The sequence below is a fragment of the Schistocerca cancellata genome, chromosome 6 (genome assembly GCF_023864275.1).
Source record: "Schistocerca cancellata isolate TAMUIC-IGC-003103 chromosome 6, iqSchCanc2.1, whole genome shotgun sequence".
Lineage (NCBI taxonomy): Eukaryota > Metazoa > Arthropoda > Insecta > Orthoptera > Acrididae > Schistocerca > Schistocerca cancellata.
This window is the reverse complement of record NC_064631.1, coordinates 187,054,248-187,062,718: the sequence shown is the minus strand read 5'-3', so window position 1 is coordinate 187,062,718 and position 8,471 is coordinate 187,054,248.

Below are 8,471 nucleotides of genomic sequence, written 5' to 3'. Positions count from 1 at the left end.
CACACTTTTCGTTATTAAGGGTTAACTGCCACTTTTCGCAGCTTTCAGATATTTTTTCTAAATCGTTTTGCAGTTTGTTTTGATCTTCTGATGACTTTATTAGTCGATAAACGACAGCGTCATCTGCAAACAACCGAAGACGACTGCTAAGATTGTTTCCCAAATTGTTTATATAGATAAGGAACAGCAAAGGGCCTATAAGACTACCTTGGGGAACGCCTAAAATCACTTCTGTTTTACTCGAAGACTTTCCGTCAATTACTACGAACTGTGACCTCTCTGACAGGAAATCGCAAATCCAGTCACATAACTGAGACGATATTCCATAAGTACGCAATTTTACTACCAGCCGCTTGTGTGTGACAGTATCAAAAGCCTTCCGGAAATCCAGGGACATGAAATCGATCTGAAATCCCTTGTCAATAGCACTCAGCACTTCATGTGAATAAAGAGCTAGTTGTGTTTCACAGGAACGATGTTTTCTAAACCCATGTTGACTGTGTGTCAATAGACCGTTTCCTTCGAGGTAATTCATAATGTTCGAACACAATATATGTTCTAAAATCCTGCTGCATATCGACGTTAACGATATGGGCCTGTAATTTAGTGGATTACTCCTACTACGTTTCTTGAATACTGGTGTGACCTGTGCAAATTTCCCGTCTTTGGGTACGGATCTTACGTCGAGCGGACCGTTGTATATGGAGCTAATGCATCAGCATACATCGAAAGGAAATTAATTTGTATACAGTCTGGACCAGATGACTTGCCTTTATTAAGTGATTTGAGCTGCTTCACTACTCCGAGGATATTTACTTCTACGTTACTGGTGTTGGCAGCTATTCTTGATTCGAATTCTGGAATATTTATTTCGTCTTCTTTTGTGAAGGCATTTCGGAAGGCTGTGTTCAGTAAATCTGCTTTGGCAGCACTGTCTTCGATAGTATCTCCATTGTTATCGCGCAGAGAAGGCATTGATTTTTTCTTGGCGTTAATATATTTGTGACTGAGTTTAAGACCGTTAGTAGCGGCCTGAATGTAATACAATTGCGCTCTGTGTGCATTGGCTGGAGCCGTTACGTCGTGTATGCCATGGCAAAGAATGTAATATAGGCGATACCAACAGCCAGGCAAAGATCCGTGGAGAAAGACGCTGGGGATTACCACGGGGACGCACGCCCTCGAGGGCTGACTTCCCAACGGCAACACACGATCTGCAGGCCAGCCAGTAGAAAGAGCTGCGTTACGAGGGCTGACTCACAGCGTTGTGCGAGATCTAATTGCAAAAAAATTAAGTGCACATATGGGTAGTGAATTAAATACAAATAATAAAAGAAAAAAAAATGATTTTAGAGAACTGATTTTTAATGAATGGCCGGCCGCGGTGGCCGAGCGGTTCTAGGCGGTTCAGTCCGGAACTGCGCGACTGCTACGGTCGCAGGTTCGAATCCTGCCTCGGGCATGGATGTGTGTGATGTCCTTAGGTTAGTTAGGTTTAAGTAGTTCTACGTTCTAGGAGACTGATGACCTCAGATGTTAAGTAGCATAGTGCTCATAGCCTGTCGGCCTGTCCTTTAGTGAATGAATGGACCCACCGTCAGTCATGTAGTTAGACTATCTAACTAGCTAGAATTCAAATACACCAGCAACAAGTGCTAGGAAAAAGAGGAGCTACTGTAAGGCCTAAAAAGTGGCTATTTTCCATTAATGGGCATCTGTGTAGCCGTATATATTTGTAAAAAAAATAGAAACACATGAAACGCTCTTCATAGTACAAACACGCTGTGATGTGCTCACAAGTACTCAGATAAAACTGCGTTGCCATGTCTTTATGTCCCTAACATGAGAGTCAGTCATAAAATAGTTAAAAACATGAGAGGCGTAAGAATATTATAAGAAATAATTAAATAATCCATACAATTGTTTTTCTCTAAAATCGATCTGTTCATTCAGAACATTAAGGAGCCGCTTACTGTAGTAAGTACAAATTTCTATTTCTGCAAGAGCGTGAGGCTAACGGAGTTTTTGGACCATTATGCACAATCCTTATATTTTCATTCACAACACCCACAGTACATGTAATATCTAACAGATGGTGACAAAATACGAATTTATTATGCGTCACTCCAGTAGTATGTTCTTTAGAGCGAATATTGAAATTATGGCCCGTTTGATATACAGGGTGACTCGCCTAACGTTACCGCTGGATATATTTCGTAAACCACATCAAATACTGACGAACCGATTCCACAGACCGAACGTGAGGGGAGGGGCTAGTGTAATTGGTTAATACAAACAATACAAAAATGCACGGAAGTATGTTTTTTAACACCAACTTACGTTTTTTTAATGGAACCCCGTTAGTTTTGTTAGCACATCTGAACATATAAACAAATACGTAATCAGTGCCGTTTGTTGCATTGTTAAATGTTAATTACATCCGGAGATATTGTAACCTAAAGTTGACGCTTGAAACCTTCGACGTTCAGTTGCCTGGAGGACGTGCAGGACGCATAAATTGGCCAGCCCGCTTTCCTGATCTTACACCTCTGGACTTCTTTCTGTGGGGTACGTTAAAGGAGAATGTGTACCGTGATGTGCCTACAACCCCAGAGGACATGAAACAACGTATTGTGGCAGCCTGCGGCGACATTACACCAGAGGTACTGCGGCGTGTACGACATTCATTACGCCAGAGATTGCAGTTCTGTGCAGCAAATGATGTCCACCACATTGAACATCTATTGGCCTGACATGTCGAGACACACTCTATTCCAGTCCGTAATTGAAAACGGGAACCACGTGTGTACGTGTACCTCACCCCTCATGGTTATGTACAAGTGCGTCAGTGAAAAAGACCAATAAAAAGGTGTTAGCATGTGGGCGTAATGTGCTGTTCCAGTCTCTTCTGTACCTAAGGTCCATCACCGTTCCCTTTGGATCCCTACGTAATTCGGTGCTCTCCGATACACACGATCGAACAGCGGAGAAGTGGTACTCAAGCGTCAACTGTAGGTTACAATATCTCCGGATGTAATTAACATTTTACAATGCAAGAAACGGCACTGATTACGTATTTGTTTATATGTTCAGATGTGCTAACAAAACTAATGGGGTTCCATTCAAAAAAACATAGGTTTGTGTTAAAAACATACTTCCGTGCGTTTTTTTATGGTTTGTACTAACCAATTACATAGCCCCTCTCCTCACGTTCGGTCTGTGGAATCGATTCGTCAGTATTTGATGTTGTTTACGAAATATATCCAGCGGTAATGTTAGGTGACTCACCCTATATATATATATATATATATATATATATATATATATATATATATATATATATATATATATATATATATATAGGGTGTTTAAAAAATGACCGGTATATTTGAAACGGCAATACAAACTAAACGAGCAGCGATAGAAATACACCGTTTGTTGCAATATCCTTGGGACAACAGTACATTTTCAGGCAGACAAACTTTCGAAATTACAGTAGTTACAATTTTCAACAACAGATGGCGCTGCGGTCTGGGAAACTCTATAGTACGATATTTTCCACATATCCACCATGCGTAGCAATAATATGGCGTAGTCTCTGAACGAAATTACCCGAAGCCTTTGACAACGTGTCTGGCGGAATGGCTTCACATGCAGATGAGATGTACTGCTTCGGCTGTTCAATTGTTTCTGGATTCTGACGGTACACCTGGTCTTTCAAGTGTCCCCACAGAAAGAAGTCACAGGGGTTCATGTCTGGCGAATAGGGAGGCCAATCCACGCCGCCTCCTGTATGTTTCGGATAGCCCAAAGCAATCACACGATCATCGAAATATTCATTCAGGAAATTAAAGACGTCGGCCGTGCGATGTGGCCGGGCACCATCTTGCATAAACCACGAGGTGTTCGCAGTGTCGTCTAAGGCAGTTTGTACCGCCACAAATTCACGAAGAATGTTCAGATAGCGTGGTGCAGTAATCGTTTCGGATCTGAGAAATGGGCCAATGATTCCTTTGGAAGAAATGGCGGTCCAGACCAGTACTTTTTGAGGATGCAGGGACGATGGGACTGCAACATGGGGCTTTTCGGTTCCCCATATGCGCCAGTTCTGTTTATTGACGAAGCTGTCCAGGTAAAAATAAGCTTCGTCAGTAAACCAAATGCTGCCCACATGCATATCGCCGTCATCAATCCTGTGCACTATATCGTTAGCGAATGTCTCTCGTGCAGCAATGGTAGCGGCGCTGAGGGGTTGCCACATTTGAATTTTGTATGGATAGAGGTGTAAACTCTGGCGCATGAGACGATACGTGGACGTTGGCGTCATTTGGACCGCAGCTGCAACATGGCGAACGGAAACCCGAGGCCGCTGTTGGATCACCTGCTGCACTAGCTGCGCGTTGCCCTCTGTGGTTGCCGTACGCGGTCGCCCTACCTTTCTAGCACGTTCATCCGTCGCGTTCCCAGTCCGTTGAAATTTTTCAAACAGATTCTTTATTGTATCGCTTTTCGGTCTTTTGGTTACATTAAACCTCCGTTGAAAACTTCGTCTCGTTGCAACAACACTGTGTTCTAGGCGGTGGAATTCAAACACCAGAAAAATCCTCTGTTCTAAGGAATAAACCATGTTGTCTACAGCACACCTGCACGTTGTGAACAGCACACGCTTACAGCAGGAAGACGACGTACAGAATGGCGCACCCACAGACTGCGTTGTCTTCTATATCTTTCACATCACTTGCAGCGCCATCTGTTGTTGAAAATTGTAACTACTGTAATTTCGAAAGTTTGTCCGCCTGAAAATGTACTGTTGTCCCAAGCATATTGCAACAAACGGTGTATTTCTATCGCTGCTCGTTTAGTTTTTATTGCCGTTTCAAATATACCGGTCAGTTTTGAAACTCCCTGTATATATATATATATATATATATATATATATATATATATATATATATATATATATATATATATTGCTTACCACGGTCATTCGATATAATTCTGTAAACACCAGAGTAGTCATTGCCTGCATTGCCTGCATTATGTTTCAGTTTCATCTGACGGAATCTCTAGTGAAACATGTAATATTAATATTTTTTACTTCTAAGTAATCTACATATTTTCTTTGGAACGAGTCCCATTCACGCCATGTCGACGAAGCTAGGTCTTTCTGTGGTCGAGATAATTGGAGATCCCCATTTCACCTTATTCAGTATTGCGTCGATCTCGCCTGGACTGACAAGGTTGTTCCTGAAATTTGTTTCACAATTTTGTCAACCTCTTTTTCATTTTCAAAAGTGTTTAAAGGTAGCTTTAAAGTTCAGTGGACCACAGTAGTTAATAGCCCTTTGTAGGTTTAACGTACCTCAATCAGTAAAACAGAAACGTTATACGACCACATAGGTGTCCGTCTGTCTGTCTGTCTGTCTGTCTGTCCGTGTGCTTAAACTCCTTTTTCTTAGGAAGGGACGGAGGCATTAGGTTCAAACTGATGTCAAATACTGACATCTACGTTCCTTTGGTAGTGTAAAAAAATTTAAGCTTCTAAGTGAACCCTATCAAAAGATACGGCTATTTACGTCATATACTTTGATACCTGTAAACTCATTTAGCAAAACCCATAGAGAAACTATGTATATACATAATTAAGTTTGTAGAGGACTCTCAGAACGTGAGTCCTACTTGCACTTATATTTATGGGGAGGTCCGTGATTTCATTCTGAAGGGATTGCATGTTAAGTGAATCGAAGAGTCACTCGTTTCGTCAACCATGATAGAAAATTGTGCAGTCTTCTTGATTGAAGCCAATACCTTTCTCAACACAGACTTTCCTAGTATATCAATGATCTCGCTTTGAATATCATTAGATGTCCACTTACACCCCGAAAGCCCCAACCAATCTTTAAACCGAGATATGTCATTCTTTCGGTGTTCCAACAACTGAAAAAATTTGAGTTTACAGCTTCGTGCCTTCTAATTGCTAGTCCTTGTTGGCATGAAAATTGTTCGGTAGTAAAAATTTTCTCAAGATCTAAATGGCCTTTCCTCATATCACCATCTTACTGGTCATTCAACTGAGAGGCCACACTTCGTTTAGTGATTGAATTTAGTTTCAGAACACCTTCCTTATGCGTAAATGTATTTTCATGAAGACGGTATTTTTCCAAAGCCTTTTCCAGTTAGAAAACACTACGGAAGTAAATGCATCTTCTTTTGTTTGAAGAAAAATGTAATAAATTTTTAGCATCTGCGTCTTTGCAGGTTTTGGAAAAAACTTTTTCGGTAGATGCTTCATATTCTAGCCATGTATATTTGATCAACCGAGACTTCTGACATGATCTTCCCTTACCGGCTTTTCCAGGATTCGGCTGTGACCGGTTCTCGCCTGAAGACGATGAAGCAATTGACGACACAGTAATTGTTGGATGTTGACTTGCAGTATCATCAACTTCCAAGCAAGTCTTTTTGGTAACAAATTTATCCAATTGCAAACTTAATTCACAAGACACTAAGAGGTTAAAGTAAACGAATAAAATGTAGTCATAAAATAGTCAATTGGACACTAAAGTCGGATCACTAAACACGTCTGCACATGCAGTAAACTTAGGTATCCACACTGAATGACTGCAACAGCGGGGTGGGCTTTATATAGCCGTGGCGTCGTAATGTCTCGAAGCGTCAAGGCGACGCGAGGCAGAGGCAGGCGCCTCTGCTCCAGTCCTTTTGATGTCGCGGCAGCAGCGTTGGCACGTCGGCTCCACACTTCACCCAAAGGTTCTTTCACCGGAACAAATTCTAAGCCGGCCGGGGTGGCCGAGCGGTTCGAGGCGATAAAGTCTGGAACCGCGCGACTGCTACGGTCGCAGATTCGAATCCTGCATCGGGCATCGATGTGTGTGATTCCTTAGGATGGCTAGGTTTAAGTAGTTCTAAGTTTTAGGGGACTGATGACCTCAGAAGTTAAGTCTCATAGTGCTCAGAGCCATTTTTGAACAAATTCTAAGTGTGCCCGCAGCACCGTAACACTATCATGATTCACACCACTCGCCGTCAGTTAACCTGCTTACTTCCGTAATAATTATTCGTTTTAACACATTACTGAATGCCTTTTAAAAGGTAACTACCGTCAAACAAGGAAAATAAAAAAAATCAAACATAGTTTTGTCGTTTTACAAAGCACAATATATTTAACAGTTTTCTTAAATTATAGGATTTCTCCGCCCCCCCCCCCCCCCCCACAGCCAAACAAATTTTTGAGGGGGCTCGTGCCTCCTCAGGTCCCATAGAGACAGCGCCTGTCGTGAGAAATGTGTTTGCTAATTTACAGCCCGAGGAAGCTAACTGCTTCCTGAGTCAAAGTGACTCAAAAGTATTGTAATACAGGCAACTTATTATTCGAAACAACAGTGCGGATTCAACGTTCCTTCAGTACTCTAGAGGGAGGAAGAATGTGGTTGTATTCTACAAAGAGTGAAAGCAGATTATGTGGTTGTACTTGCTAAGTGTTCAGAGAACAAAAGAGACTCAAGAACCTGAATTTTATTAACTTAGTTATTGATAAATTTTGGTAACAGCTTCGGCGATTATTCTTTTCCTCCAAACAAGGTCATGTGTAATATTACATTCTGTGTTTCTTATCTCGTGTGGCTCTTCACAGTTACCCAGTGAACAGAAATTAAACGATATCTAAAGCATTTGCCAAACATCTGACTTTGTGTCTCTCGTCTCATCGTGTTTTGTTTTTTTTGGTGACTGTTCTGGACAACGGAATTGTGCGTGGTCTCGACGTGTCAGGCGGACCTTCACCGTCATTCATCAGTAAATACACAAGTTTACCGACCACCGAAATGCAACTGTGTGATCACTGCAGCTGGCTGAAGTCGAAAACATGACGTTCTAGTCGCGTAGATCACCGACTTGTGCCGATATGTACTGAGTACAAACAGGAAGCACAGAGACACTGCTACGGGCATGGACTTGGGAGCACCTGTTTTATATATTAAATCTTGCTGTTTTATTCTTTTGATTATAAGAATTTATGGTTTAGTAACTTTAATTTCAGCACACTATTTTGCAAGACAAACGATTTGTCACTGAAGGTTTTGTGACAAGGTTTCGAAAACATAAGGTCGTGAATTTTTGGCTGGGGGGGGGGGCGATCGAGGGCTGATTATACGGTTGAAGAGGTCTGTTCCGGCGTCTACGAGGCGTGTTTTTAAGTAAGGTCCGTTTTGTTGTAGTTCGCGCGCATACCGCAACGAGCGCGTGCGTCGCGTACCGGCATGCCTCGGGAACTAGAGATGGGTCGAACTCGTTCATTCCCGTAAGCTACTTCATTCATTTCACTCTTTGCCGTGAAGCGTTCAAATGAAGTAGTTATTCATGAAGTAGGGAAGCCTGGCGAAGTTGCCCAGTTCGCCGCTCAGCCGCGGCTACGCTCGCTTCGCCTCGCTCATACAATAAAGCTTCGTAAT